Source organism: Anabas testudineus, chromosome 21, assembly GCF_900324465.2.
Source record: "Anabas testudineus chromosome 21, fAnaTes1.2, whole genome shotgun sequence".
Classification (NCBI taxonomy): domain Eukaryota; kingdom Metazoa; phylum Chordata; class Actinopteri; order Anabantiformes; family Anabantidae; genus Anabas; species Anabas testudineus.
Window position 1 is genome coordinate 11,728,866 of NC_046629.1, and position 16,296 is coordinate 11,745,161.

Below are 16,296 nucleotides of genomic sequence, written 5' to 3' on the forward strand. Positions count from 1 at the left end.
ATTTTTTATTTCATTTATCAGCAATTGACTTCATGAATGCTCTGACCAATATTTTCCATATTTTCAAAGATGGTTAAATGCACGTCTTTTTTTGAAAGACATGTTCAAATTACAAAGCTTTCAAAGCTTTAGGTCACACTAGTTTATAGTAAACACGCTTCATGTGAATAAATTAATCCACCTTTGCTGTAAAATGTTTTCTTTATAGTGACTTCAGTGTCCCCTGACCTTGGGTCTACATTGGTTGTGGCCTCATCAAGGATGAGGATGCAGATCTTCTGGCCCTGGCCAAACACACAAGCTGCCTCTGACCCATGCTGAAGTTAGCGCCTGACTCAGTCAGCGCCGTCTCCAGCTTATTGGGCAGCTCCTCTACCACGGCCTTCATCTGCACCTGCAGAGAGGGAGAGCAGAGCCCCGACCCTTCATTACTCCTGCATAAAGGCTTCCTGTGGGGATGTCTTTAAAGAGCCATCCAAACACACCCATTAACCGCCTGGCACAATGCAGGGCCAGGTCCACTGATGACCTTGGCCAGTGCGCTCTTGTGGCCAGCCTCTAGCTTTAATCCAGGCCACCAAACCCATTCAAAGGCAAGACCAGGAGCTGAAGCCCTTCACTGTGGGGGAAGCCTTCATCCCGGTTGGCCTGACTGCCCAAACACATCTCCCCCAGCACTTTCAATGGTTCCCAGCTACAAGCCGCACATTGAGCTGGGCCCCATGGCCCTAATGGGATTTCCCCCCATGACTTGTGGCGAGCAGGGAGGCTGAATGGCAGCATTGTACAGGGGCACAGAGGGATCCCCCCCTGGGCCGGTCAGGGGGAATCATTCAGAGCCACGCTGGAGTACCTCTTGGAGTGCATTCCACAGGTCCTCATCTGTGTGCTGCCTGAAAGGGTCCAGATTCTTCCTCATGGTGCCCGTGAAGAGAACTGGGTCCTGTGGATAGATGTATATAGAAAGAGAAGGCCGTGGCCAGTTAAGACAATGACAAGGGGAACATTTATGAAAGGGTTAAGACAGGCTTTACAGAGCGCCGCTAGCCAATGTGTGAGGGGAAGATGTTCACAAAGGGCTTGTTACACTCAGGAGCTCTATTCAGTGCTGTGCCCAACTATGCTTCAATAGGCTGATCTTTTTACTTAGAAAACCGGAGTTTCTGCAGCGGTGTCGGTTGATGATAGCGGTGCAAGGCTGTCTGAACATACGACACAAATAGTGTCATCCAGTCACCGTTACAGTACGGTAGCCGTTTCAGAAATAATCTGGTGAAATGTACAAGCATCTGTTAATAGGAGTTATCTCATCAGCTGACTACCCTCATGAAAGGTCAGCCTCAGATCTCAGACAGCTAGGATGTCCAAGATATGTATTTATGGTGAGCCACACACCTGTATCAAGGTTCACCCGCACAGCCATCTTTAAGTGAGTGAATAAAGCTCTTTATTACAGTGCAAAGGAAAGAGCCCGCCAAGTCCACAGGCACTGTTCCAACATGCCACTCTGTTTGTGGTAAGCCTGATAAACAGGAGCAAGCTGGCAACTCCTTGTGTCGGTCAGATATTTATTCATAAATCCTGCTCCACTGTTGAAGTGATTTACTGAACACTTACTAGGACTCTCTCAGGTCATTATATTGAGACCGTCTTGCCTCTCATGATACAGAGCTGCTGCAGATAAGGGTTTCATATGGCATCGTGTCTGCATCAGTGAACAAACGCGGCTGGGTTTTTCCTTTGAAACACAACACTGGATTTATGACACATAAATGATTATAACGATGATCTGAACTAACATTCGTGTCTATTGCTGGGACAGAGACTATCACAGCAATAGATGTGACACAGAGAAACAAGCAACTGTCCATTACAAAAACTGATTGGCTGACTGGTTTCCATTGTGTTGTCATCGCAGCCAAGGTAATGCGATAACTCCAGCTTACTCAAGATATGAATCTGACCTCAAATCAAGATAAGACATGTTATGAGAGATTAGACCAAAGTAAAAGTAAATTACACAATGGGTCTAAAAGGCTGAGCGTCCTGTGTTAAGGTTATAGAAATACTAGTGTGAATCTGACTCACTATCCACACCTTGATCTCTGCTCTCTTACAGGTCAGCTCAAAGCCGGCGCTGTGACAGCTACACAGTGGGAGGGGTGGGGGGGTTACAGCAGGCACTCATGTGTAAGCTCACACGTTAATATGGTGTACACATACCATACGCACACCTCGAATACAAAAAAATCACGTGTCAACAAATCTTGGTGCAGGTCAGAAGGCTGAGGGCAAACTGCTCGATTCTCCTCCAGAAACACATAAAGCTTTCAGGACATCATCACTGCGACCGGTGCCTTAGAAAACGTTCCACCTCTTTACTTCCAATGAGCTTTTCCCTCTGTCACCAGAATACCACCTTGTCATTAAGCCAGCTGAAGTCCCAATTCAAACTAGTTTTGTGACACACTTTAATTGAGGATTCAATACTAGGTTGGAAAAACCGCTTTCAAGCACAGCTTTCCATAGACCGATTACGTGCTCTACCAATTCTAAGCCCTCTGTTTGCTACAGAATTCATTTTTACTTAGTAATTCCTGAGGATTCAATAGAAAGTGAAATGGATCCTTTTTTAATGCTGTATGCTAATAAAAGCTTATCATAATCAAATCTGTGGTTGGCAAATAGTGAAACTCCTCAGTGGCAATGTATAGTATAAATATCACACTTTAAATTCCACATGAAAAGGTAAGGCGACTAGCAATTTATATCTAGATTTTTTCCATGTGAACGGCTCACTGAACATCACTTTATCTCTGACGTCTAGCAGGAGAATGAAAAGGCTTTCAGATGAATGTGTGTAAATCCAACAGACTTCTCTCTATATAAGTTTGTAAAACTAAGAGCGCCGTACAGAGAAACTACTCTTGTGAACGTTGGTAAGATTTCATGTCATGAAAATGCCAACCAGCGCGTGCTACACATGGGCGTGCAGTTAAAGTTCTGACTCGTAAACCTGCCACTTTGTGCAAGTCTCTCCCTCTAGGAGAGACAGAAAGAGTAAACAAAATCACATCAAACGCACATCACATCCATCTCAAACTAGTTTGGACTAAGAAGTAAAACTTTATCTGAAGTAGTAGCACTGCCAGGAACCTATCAAATCCACAGAAAAGCATTAATGAAACTGTTTTTGGGCATCTTGGCTTCACCCTAGAAATGTTTGAGACTTGGGCTAAGTGACGGTGTACAAGGGGACTCTGACTGTGAGGATGGGGGAGACTTCTTCTAAGCTGCTTTCCCATGTTTGGGGGGTAGAGGGCTAATCCTCTGTCAGGGATGGGGAACTGCTCTCTTCACAGTACAGGCCGTGGGAGTCTTCTCCCCTCCCTCCACTCTGCTGACACTCACCCGGAGGCTGGCATTTTCTTAATGCCGTATCAGTTTCAACAAGCGGAAATAAAGTTAAACTGTCTCAAGGCATCCGTTTGTCTCACTTTCAGAAATCCCGAGTGACGACTGTAATTCTCCTCACTTGTTTTAGCCTTTTAAAAGCTAGGCGTATAAAAAGGGACAGAGCATGAAGGTTTCTATTACCAGTGTTCATCTGACATTTTTGACTTTTCTCAGTCTTGAGGAATCACACAACCTTGTTGAAGTTGCAGTTTTAGAATAAGGATACACAGTACAACAGACTAACTGCTGTACTTAATTCCTAATAACTGATATCTAACATATTCTTAGTTTTTATTTATTTTATTCAAATGTATTAATTTGTGAGATTGTAGCCTCTTGAATAGGATATCTGTGGAATGATGGACATTTTCTGTCAGAGAGTGTGCAGACCAAACCTACAACGGAGAGATTAGAGTTACTTTTAAAAATGTAAAATCTGAATGAAGTACAAAAATAGAGAATATTTTAGATATATAAATCACACTTGTGCTTATTATTAAGTGTTCCGTCACTGAGGAAACATGTGTTGTGGTTATACTAACTACAGTGGAACCACTTGTGTGGTGTCGAGATTAAATTAGGATGATAAAATATTTTATCCCTAACACACAGGTACAATATATAACATTTTCTTTTGCCCAAATAAATAATGTTTGCTCAAATAATGTTTGAAAACTGAATCTAACTTTGTATCTTGATTCTATCATTTTATAAGCTTCGCCTTCATCAGGTGAACCCACCTTGAAGCAATATAATGACAATTATTATACGAACTATATCATTTTCTGTTGGACCGTGTTTACGATTCAAGGCAGCTATTTAAAAGTCTGCTATATTTTCTAAAAGTGCCTATTTCATAGCGCTGCAGCAGCTTCACACATTGCACCTGCCAATGTCTGTAGGTTAGAAATTTATAGTTACTCATTATAACTGTAGTTGTGTAAGTGACACAATTAACCAAGACTCTTACAACTTTACTGGTTTAACCTCCCATCTTTGCATCTTTGCACAATAAAAAATGTGCATGTACGATAAGTCAGGATGAGCTTATTAAATCTTATGGAGACTGACCAAAGGTAAAAGGTAAGCATTAAAGTTAGTCCTCACTCACTGTGTCTACTGGAAAATCAGTTACTCTGCTATTACTGTGGCAGAAAAAAAGAGTACCAGTAGGTCTAGCCAGTGCCCGTCTTTCTCTTAAAAGATTTTTATATGTTTAAATCATGCCATGCACAAGTGAACACGACCAGTCCAGAAAAAAATGCCCATAATATTTTACTCAACGCACTTTTGCTAAAAAGCAGAGGACAGACTATAAAAAGACCCAGAATCAATCTGAACTCAATGAATAGGAATAGTGTCAACAATGGCACCACGAGGCAAATTACCACTTGCTCCATTGAACTGGGCTGCTGATGCCACACTCTGCTGCCTGCCAACATATAGGCCTGTTATATGCCACTACACAGCTAATGGGCAACCCTTTGTTTAGGCAGGGGATTACCAACAACACTGCTTGCATAACAAAGAGCCAATGTGTGTGTCTCATAACATGCCAACACACAGAGAGAGTGCACAATTATTATTTTTCCCCTTTATGCCAGTTAGATGTAGGATAGAAACTATGAAGCTCTATAGGAAAAGGAAACAACTGTGCACTTGTCACGAAACGACGGAATATGACATATCTGTTTAGTAAGATTGTATGGATATGACTGAACTAACAAAATCAACATCCCCATGGTAAGACAAAATAAGGGGAATGTGGACCGATGCAGTTAAATGTGCAACACAGTGCCAAAAAAACAAAACAAAAAAGCAGCCTGTGCCTCTCAGGATTGAGTCATAGCCATTTGACTCAGGTGGCAGCAAAGTGCTGATTATAATAAAGAGTTTCACATTTAATGTTTTGAACAAATATCATGAAAAAGAATTTTTGCAGCAACTGAATAACAGATTCTTTAGTTCTTAGTGATTTGACAAGTCAAAATGTCTATGTATTTAAGAGGTCACGACACCCTGCTCCTTAATGCACAGTTCTATGTTTTACACACCACTATTATGTACTGTACAATAAACATCGACTGCTAGTAGGAGACAATAACCAAAACACTTTAGAAACCTGTCCATCCACCTCAACCTGCACTACTGTACTTCCCAGACAAGTGTCACATTAAGCTATTTGAACAAATGACCAGAAAGGTTTCAAAATCCTTTTGAGACAAAAGACAGCTGATCCTTATCATAATGATCTGTAGGATTTTTTCAGGGTTAAGTAAAATGTTTCTGTTAATAACAGAAGGTCAGTTGAGGTGTTTTGGTTAATTGTCTGTTTCTATGATTATGCACAGTGTGTTATTGTAGCGAGCAACAGAGAGAAAGCATTTTGTACTGTAGGTGGTAGGAGCAGGTTTCCCAGTGAAAGGGTGTCTAGGGAATTGTCAGGATGCACAAAGCCTTTAACCCCCATGGCATGCAGTAGAGATCCCTCCCATGGGCTGTCAGAGACAGGGCCTCTACACTTATCAACCCATCCATTGTGAAATCAGCCGCCCTGGCCAACCATAGCCATGCAAAATACACCCCCTGCATTAAACACAGTTTCAATCATCCTCAACCATTTCCCTCTGCCTTACTCTCTCTCTCTCTCTCTCTTTTCCTCGCCCATCTCCCTTGCCCTCTTCTCTCTTTTATAGTGAATAAACAGTTGTCACTGTCAGGTAACTCAAAATGCAAATTGGGAACAAATGGATCCACTTGAACAGTCTTAATTACATGATATGTATTCCATGAATCACAAATGGTATGGTCCTTAAGAGTCAGCCGCACAATATGGTGTCCCTTTAATAATTGATTTGAAAATAATGCCACAGAAAAAAAAAAAAAGAATCGCACCACACTTTCTACACTAGCTGCATATCAATCCAAGTCATGGACTGTGCACACCAGTAGGCATGCACAGGTGGCAATAAAGACAAGAACCTTTTCTCCGGATGTGAAGACAACACTGAGGTTCTTTAGGACCAAAGGCTCACTGGCACTGTAAGACAGGTTGACTCTGCCAAAGATGATGGAGCCCATCTTGGGCCAATCATGCGGAGGCTGTGTGTCTGTCTCCCAGGGTGCATCACTCTCCAGCACTGCATATTCAACCACTCGCTCCACTGACGTCAGCTACAAAATTAACTGACTGTTTTCATCAAATTTTACTCTTTTGACCAAAAGAAAGCAAATTAAATGAAAAAGCAATACTGTACCTCACCTTCAATACATGACTGTATGTGAAATTATTTTCTTTCTACAATTTTCTTTATATGATTTGAAGTTCAAATCAAAACTAACTGAATATATGAATATCAAGCAAGGATACAAATGTAAATGTTGTCCCTATGTTCTCAATTTCTGCACCATGCGCCAACCCTGTAATAATAAGAGAAAAAGCAAACATTTAGGCACACGTTTGAGGATTACCGCCAATGTTTCACTAATGATGTCTAACATCCAAAACCCATACACTACCATCACTGAAGTAAAAGCAGCCACAAACAGTAATGGTGACAAAAACTGAACAAATTCCATCAAGATGCACAAGTTAAAATGAGCCTGGAAATAAAAGAAACTAAATTAGTTTTTTTTTTTTTTTAATGTGTATGTGTTTTCTGATTTTTTTTTCTATTTTACTTAAATATAATTTTCTTTTTCCCGTGTGAAGATCTTGATCTTCAAACATTTGCTCTACTGAGCCTTGAGGGCACAGATTTTGCTCAGGCCTTGAGAAAAGGAGGAAAGGTAGGAGAAGACCGGAACGAAAGAAATATATACAGACATTTGAACAAACATATACTTGTAAAATAATTTTGAGATTGAAATCACTTTCTGATTTGGGCATCATCATTTGGGGTTCTTCCCTTTGCTCCCCCTTTAGCAGAGAAAATGCATGTTCTATAGGGTTTAGGTCTGGAGACTGATTTGGCCAGTCTTAAAGCTTACACTTCTTGGCCATGATGAACTCCTTTGTTGTTTTGGCAGCAGTTGTTTCATTTTGCTGTTGTCATCACATATTACATCATCATTATCAATGAAGATTATTGATCTGTCCCAGATGAAGCTAAGCAAGCATAAGCCATGACATCACCTCCACTGTGTTTCAGAGATGAACTTGTCTGTTTGGGATCATGAGCAGACCCCGTCTTTCTCCAAACTCCTTTCCATCACTTTAGTAAAGGTTCATCTTTACATCACATCTTTCATCTTCTTGTTCTTCTTGCTAATGAGTGTTTTGCATCTTCTGTCTTCTTTTGTACTTTTTGTCTTCTGTGACCAGTTCATTGTGATACATTCACTCCTGCCCTCTGGAGGTTGTTGCTGATGACACCAACAGTTGTGTTAGGGTCTTTCTTTACAGCTCTCATGATGTTTCTGTCGTCAACTGCTGCTGTTGTCTTCTTTAGTCTACCCATTCGACGTCTGTTACTTAGTACAGCAGAGGTTTCTTTCTTCTTCATAAGATTCCAAATCGTTGTACAGGATATGGTCAGCGTGTGCAATGGCTCTTTTTTTTTCCCCTCTTCTCTCAGCTTCACAATTGTTTGTTTTTCCACCAATAGACAGCTATTTGGTTTTTATGTTGGTAATGCCTCTTAACTATGAATGCAGTCTGAACAGGCAAAACCCAAATCTGAAACTGAGCGTAGACATTCAGTGCTATTAATCAATCCGGAAATCCAGATCCGGAAATGTTGATCTTTTGTCTCATATTCATCTATTGAAAAACAAAAACAAAAAAACAAAGGAACCGGCTTACTGTTCCAATACTTTGGGAGGGCACTGTATTTACAACTGTTTCTACAACAAGTTTCAATATATTTTATATATTTATGACAGACAGTTCTAATCTATCATTCAAAGGGGTTTAAGGAGTATTTCTTCATACACTAAATATGTGCTGATGCCAAATGGCTTCGATTTAGGGAAAGGTTGTAATTGAGTGGTGCTTTGTTTCTTTTACAAAACCAATGACAAAAGCTAAATGTTTCTTTTAGATTGTTAATAGAACTTTTGTTTATCAAGACGATGAAACCTGTTGACCAATGTGCATCTGGGCTCACAGCCCAGAATAAAATTGATGAACTAAAGCCTGCAAGAACCCAGTCGTGCTCACTTGGGATTTTTTCCATTGTATGTGATGTCATGAACTCCCGTCTCTTGAGAAAACTGCGTGTGGCCGAGCCATAGGTCATCGCCACCTTTACCCTTTATGCTATTGATCACAGCTTTCTTCAATGGTTGATTAGCATTCCTGTGGTCTACTTTTGTCTCTACCACAAATGGACAAGACCACCCCCCCCACACCCTCCAAAAAAAAATTTACTCGTCAACTCTAGCTGCTCGATGTCCTCGGAGGTCTGCAGAAAGTAGCGCCGCAGAAACAAGAAGACAGCGAGAAGCAGCAAAACAGGAATAAGGATCCCGGGGAGGATAGCTGAAGCCACTGCGATCACTCCAGCGACTTGGAGAAATACCTGCGACAGAAGGAGGGATCACAAAATAAACCAAATAGAAACAGAAGCTCCCCGGCTGCTGTGTGAGCCACCACTGGGACAGCTAGGCCTATTTCATGAGGCTGAACAAGAGAAACTCTTTCAGCTCCATTTGTGTGAGACCATCACGGACATATAGTAAGGTAACAGCAGGTTGTGGGACTGAGGTTATGTGACTCACAGTGTGAAAGGAAAACGATCAGAGAGCTAATTCTCACTTAGTAGCAGGTGAGACTTTACCACTTGGCCACTGCAGCTCATATCCCTGGCTCCCTTGGGCTTTCCCTTCAACACTTCTGGCCAGTAAGCCTCCCTGGCAGAACAGCCAGCCAACAGGCATGGCCACAGTGACTGGCAGAGAGCTCTGGGAACCACACTGTGGGTGTCTGATACATCACACTCAAACCACACAGTCCTCAACAACACAGTGACTCATCACCTGTGTTAATGGCTCTGTGACACATCTAGACCAGGATACTAGAGCTGCCTAAACAGGATTGGAGGCAGTGACAACACCAAAGCACCCACACCTGCACTGTGTTTAGAAACTGAAAGAAGTACCTGATAAAGTACTAGTATGACTACAAATATTAAACAAACATGCTATCACAATAGCCCATTTGTAGTAATTTACAGAACCAGAAAGTACTTCAACATGACATATTAGCTGTGTTATTCTTCCCTTTTACTGTGCAACATATATTGTATTGTATTGTATATAGATTTTATTAATACTACTTAATAATTACAAAATTATTGATTTATTATGAACTAATTTACCCAGCAGTATATTAAGTATTAAGTTACATATTGACAGAATAAATACAAAGATCAAATTTAATTAAAGGGTCTCAATACCTCCACCACTGGCAATAATATCTGAGTAGTTGCAGAGTCTTACATGGTAAATAAAACTATCTGATATTTCACCATTGCGTATGTCAATGTACCACCCACACTACACACAGATAAAATATATTTTGCTGATAATACTTCTGTACTTGAGACTTCTATACTCTTACTCAATAGTGATTTTCAATGCAGGAACTTTACTTGTTTACCAAGTGGCACTGATGTTTAACTCAATATATAATACTTCTTCCACTACTGAATATGTGTGAGACCATCAATTCGTAACTAAAGGATATTCTGTGTTACATATTTCATATTCAATTGGTAGGTGATAAAATTGAAACCTCACACCCTGAAATTAGAGACATCCTAAGAGATGAATCCTAAGACATGGAGATTAGGATCGTACTGTTACCTTCAGTGGTCTCAGACTAGCCCAGAGAGATGAAAATTTAATTTAGCACCTTAATTACGGATGTTATCTTCCACTTAAGCACACATTTAAGCATGATCACTTTCAGTGTAGTTTTATGATGAAAAGCCACTCAATTCCATTTGCAGTTCAGATAAGAAGGTATTACTAGTCTAACCATTGCCATAGTGGAGCCCGCACAATCAAACAGTGAGGGGAAGCTACTGAGCACAACTGATCCCAAGAATTTCACAGTACATAAGTTTCAATCTTAGCCTTGATGGAAGGCTACCAGACTGCAAAGTGAGATGGTGGCACACGGGCCATTACTGCATGTTGTTCAGCCTTCCCTCAAGGCGATCAAATATTAACTGAACAAAGTCTTATCATATATACCGTTTTCCCTCTACTGCTGTTGACTGACGACACATCACGCTGCATATCCGTGTTTGCTGGTTGGTTCATTTGAATTCTAATTGGGATCATTTGAGTCCGGGCCACCGACGTCCGAGCCAAGCCATCTTATCTGACACTGGGGTCATCTGAGGGGACAGAGGAGGAACAGGAACCATTAGATATGAGTCTTGCCTCCTCCTGCTCCCCAGGGCCAGCTGTCGCCAATGCCCCGTTTGATGTGATTCATTTGCGTGGTCTGCCGCTTATCATGTCAGCATCAGGAACACCGTGGCCCCCACCCACACTACACACAGATGACCCCCGATAAGTGAACATACAAGCATACACCGCATCCATATCTCCTATGAAACCACACAGGAACAGAAAACTCCCAAAGCCACATCCCGCTGCACATAAAAGTGGATAAAAGGATGAAAGGTTCTGTATACAAACAGTTTAAATAAAGAATTACCACTAATTGCTCTTTAGCAAGAAAAGAAAGCTACTGCACGCATGTGATTCAGTCATTCAAGCAAACTGGGCGCACTGCTGTGTCCAAAGACCATTCAGATCTCTGCTGACCCTAATTGCTTTATTTTCTCAATGATTCTATCAGCTCTTTGATGTCCAAATAAATGTAGAAAATTGAAGTTAATTGCTATATTTGTGTTCAGCGATGATAGCGACTGTTGTTCGGCAGCAGAAAATAAACACTTCCCTTTAATTAAACATCCCTCCGGACATGAGGAATCAGTGCGCTTTTTACAACCCCCTTTTTTTCATCCTCCCTTTATTTACTGACAGTGTGCATTATTTGCCACTGGGAAAAATGTGCAAACAAAACAGGAAATAAGGAGAACGCAGGGTGAAGAAAATTCCTCAAAAGAAGTCCTCCGTCATCGCTGGAATTTTTTTTTTTCTACTCCACACTTTCCGTGACAGAGCGGCACAACAAGTTGCAAGGGTCAGTGGTACTGAAACAAAACAGGGCTGTTTCACTTAGGATCTGGAACAATAGAAGTGACCCAATACATTCTAGTCTTTCTTTGGGCTTTATTTTAGCAATAAATGCCCAGATGCTGTGGCTTTTCTTTGGGAGAAATGACTGTGGACACCTCCTTCACATTTTTCCTTTCCAGGCCATTTTCACTTCATAAAGCTGCAGTCAATGTGTTTTGTGTGTGGTGAGGAGGGTCTGACACATACTGTGGTGGTCTCAGTCGCTGTCTACATTGGTGGCTCAAGTAGTCCTAGGATTAGGGCTTTGTGTGCTGTGAAAAGGTAAAAGAAGTCACTTATTTGGGCTCAGTCAAGCTGCTGATTTCCAACCCCATTTTGGAAATAAGAGAAAGGCTTTGAAATGCGGTCTCTCTTGCTCGCTCTCCCTCTCTCTCTACTATAAATCACTAGTGTCTGGCAAATACATTCATTCAGTCATTGCTCCTTTCTCTTTCTCTTGATAACAACACAAAAACTCACACATAGAAAAAAAAAAAAAAAACAGTCACTCACAGAAGGCACAGAATTCATTATCTTCATCATATTGACATGAAATGAGATGCTAGATGAGATTTAGACTTTGTTATGCAAGTTCCCAGGCTCAAAGGACACTTCCCCGGGCCTGACCTGTTTATCTGAGTCAGAGCAGCTGAGGAGCTGGACCGCAGCATCATGGGAGACCTCACAAACACACCCTGGAAGCTTTTGCAGGCTGATGTTGACCATCAAATGATCATGTGTGGAGTGGCCTAGTTAAGTGGCCACGTTCTCGCCCGTGTGCGGATTTATTTTTCCATTAATTTGACGAAAAAGTGAATAAAACAAATAGAAACTTCAGGTTTCTCACCATTCTATGTAATTCTATTTTGTTTTATTGTACTGGAAGACAATGGCTCTGTCATGAAACAATGGTCAAAGGGAATTTATGGCACAGTCGATATAGTTCTACACAGGATCATCTCCTTGTTTTTTAGACTAACCTGTGTAACGCCTGGAGCAAGTGCATTCTTCACTTCTTCTGTCACCGGCACGGTGAAGAAGCAGAGAAAGCCAGTGAAATCCCATCCTAGAGCACTCACCGTTACGTCAGCAGTTCTCATATCCCACAAAGCCACTGAGGAGGCCTGACACACAATGTGCCACAATATACAGAGTCACACAATGATCCGCCCGCCAGTGTTTTTAGACAATAGCCATCTTTGCTCTGTGTTTGTGCATGTCTTCTGTGCATCTGTGCTGGATCTGTGTCTCCCGCTTTATCTCTCACACACTCAACTCAATTTTTTTTCTGTTTGTTGAGTTTTCTGCATGTTTATGTGACATTAACATTGGTGAAAGCAGGCATGGCTTCACTTAAAGTAACTGTCAGCTAGTGTATGTAAGCAAAAACATCCTGACAAGCTGCATTGGATGGTTAAGAAGACCTATGAATGTAGCTGTGGACCTCACAGTTAGCAGTGTGACTTGGTCAAAAGCCTTCACACAAAATCCTCCACTGAAAGACCCCTGTATTCACCCCGTATTGTCTTGCCCTGCTCCTCTGCTCCCTCTGTGAAAATAGAGGCAACCCAGGATTTAAAGGTCAAGTCCACACAAAACCTGACAATCCCAAAAGCCTGAGGTGTTTTTAATTGACTGGTGGGGGGAGAGGGAGAGAAAGAGCCTACTCCCCAATATACTAAATTACCACTAAATGAGACCTGTCAAAAAAATAGGGCTCTGGGGTGTAACCAGGTTCCTCCAGCTTCGGGGAATCCCCTTGTTAGGTGGATATGGGGGCAGTGCTGAGGGGTTGTGAAGTGCTTACTCTAACATAAAGGGGGAGGCTCTGGTGCAAATCCCCACACAGAGGCAGCCTCTCCCCATAGAGAGAGATAAACCAGTTAGGGCATTGTTTATGAAGTTTCACTTTATTCCCCCCGACAACCATTTAAACAATGACTATGGGGAAATGTCCCTCCATGAATGAGCAACAATAGTCAGGATCAGCAGCTTTTCTGCGCCTTTAATACTTTGATATAAAGAGTGAAAATCTTCCTTCCTGAAAGCATTAAAGACTGCTCCATGAAAGACACCTGCAAACAAAAGCAGAATCCAGCACAAACAAAAGTGTTTGGTCCAAAGGATGCCACCTTTGTCCACTCTCACAATCACCTCCCCCTTTGTGCTGCACAAAACGTCTGACAGAAGCAACACTAAATGATATTTTAGCCTTTGACACCATTTGCTCCTCTGTATTATTTTTTTGCGCAATGTAAAAATATAGTTGAAATAGCATTGTGTCTTGTATTTGCTGATAACTAATGCAATAATTAATATGGGGGTATGGATAAGTAACACGAATCAAAGTGACACAAGTCTGTTTTCAGTCATGACCTAGTCTACTTTCACTGTTTGCAGTTGGACCTTATGGGCTTTCTACAAAGTTATTATTTTACTTCAGCCATTATTCACCTTATTATCAAAATGAGGGGAACTCTAGCAGACAAAAAGCTTTTGTGTGTATGATCTTTTGTGCTTTCAGCATTTAAGATGTCTTTTGTCTACTGTGAGATGGGTATCTGCCACAAACATCACTCAGGCATTGTGGAGGGGGGATTCATTTTCAGCATGCCTTTGTTCTATTCTTTGGCCCTAACCAAGGAGCCACGCCTGCTCCTCTACCTTGAATTGTGCAGCGAACATTCCCTTCTTTGTGGTGCTAGGTGCATGAGCTGGCGCATCTCCGCAGGCTTTCGTGGGAGCTGGCTGTCACTGTGGCAGGGTGGCATTTGGTAACCTAACCTGGTTATGCAGCAGGGTGGCCCTTGGCTACCGGGCCTGTTAGCTGTAGAGCATTAGTTGAATTGCGCTAAGAGGGGCAAGTCCCATTCTGGATCTGTTCCAACTGACCTGTCCCCTTCCCCCCCTCTACCACACTTCTAGCTCCATTCCTGCAACCACATCATAAGCCTGCTGCTCACATTTTTTCCTTCCACTCAACGCTTCATCCCTCTCACCCCTCCGCGCCTCCCTAGTGTTTTCCTCTATATCTGACCCATCATCCCGTGGCCTTTATTTCCTCTTTGGTACCTTTCTCTCTCCCAGTCACTCGCTTAGTCTCTATAAACATCCTCTGAAGATGCCGCTTCTGTTGTGCCACACTGGGGGAGCCACGCCCTCAGCCTATGTGCACACTTTTATTAAATCTGTGCAGGCGCTGGGCCGCGCTGGCGGGTAATCCTACAGTAATTGTTTCCAGATTAGGGGACCCGGGCCACAAAGCAGGTTTAGCCAGGCATGAAATGGCCTCCCCATGCTGCATCGCCAGCGACCAAACCTGCCGAGGTGAGACTCACCTGGATAAAGTCCACAAACGTCCATGGGAGAAGAGAGTCCAGGTAGCCAATGTCCTTCAAAAACCTGTTGAGGATTCTTCCTGGGAAACAACACAACAAAAGAGAACGGATTAGACTTGATGTTCAGAGTAGATATTTGTATGATATAATCATACATTTGAGTAATTTGTGAAAAACCTACATGTAAAAGAATCCCCTGATATTTTTACAAGTCTAAGTCAAACAGAGATACGTTTTAATTATTAATAACTCTGCACCCATAAAAAAAAAAAAAAAAAAACAATATTTCGTTTTAATTTCTTTCAGTCTCACTAGACTCTTGGGCAACTGTTACCAAAGTCCCATCCAATTTAATACAACAGAGCTTATACATTGAGTGCGATATCGGATGAAAAACACAGGCCTATCTAGATTAAACAATGAATCATTATTTGTCTAGCGTTTCATAAAGACTGCCCTACTCTTGGCTGAATACGTAAGGGAACCTTTGTTAGGAAACAAAAGGGGCAACAGAAGCTGCGTACCTGCCTTTATGTTCTGACTGGCTGTGTCAGTGACGTTAATTGAGTTGCCTCCAATCTGCTCAGGTGTTCATTATTTTGGCTGGTGCTCTGCAGGTGCTGTGGTAGCCCTTTATTGTCACTCCTTTAGTAACTTTGCTCCCTTGTTCTGATCCCACAGCACATAAGATTACACTCCAGCTGTGTTCACACACTGCTTACTGCAGGGTCAGTGATAGCCAATCCCCACACTAAACTACCTAAAGGGATGCAAGACAGAAAGGCTTTCTCTATCTATGTCCCTGAAGAAAGCCTCTAGACTCTTATAGGCAGACAAAAAAAAAAAAAGTATTAGAGTGGTGCCAGCATTGCCACTGCTAGAACTGGGCTCAAGAACAAGCTGTGGATGTGTTGTGTGTACTTGACTAGACTGTATATTTCCTGTCTAAAGCACCTTGTACATTGTGTCATAATATTTCATACTGAACTTAAACAACCCATTGTCTCTCACAGTGACACATCATTAAGCAAATAATAATATCTGTGTGAGGAGACTGCAAATAAAGCAGCACTCACACATTTAGGGTACGAGTCTCGATAGAGTAAAACTAACCACGCACGCATGCAGATGAGTTTATCTAGGCTCAGAGAATAGGCCATGAAACCGGGTTGGACGGGACTGAGACAGGGGACTCAACTGCACGTTGGCACAATGTGGAGGTATGGCAGTCTGGAGGCATGGCGAAGCTATGGCACCACTGACCTAAAAGTTGCCTCCCAGCCAGTCCTATAGAGGTGGGCCC

General features: G+C 42.0%; 1 pseudogene; it reads right to left on the bottom strand.

Annotated features, from left to right (window-relative positions):
• LOC113172816 overlaps positions 1 to 16,296 on the bottom strand; it is a 60,694-nt pseudogene that overhangs the window by 32,912 nt on the left and 11,486 nt on the right.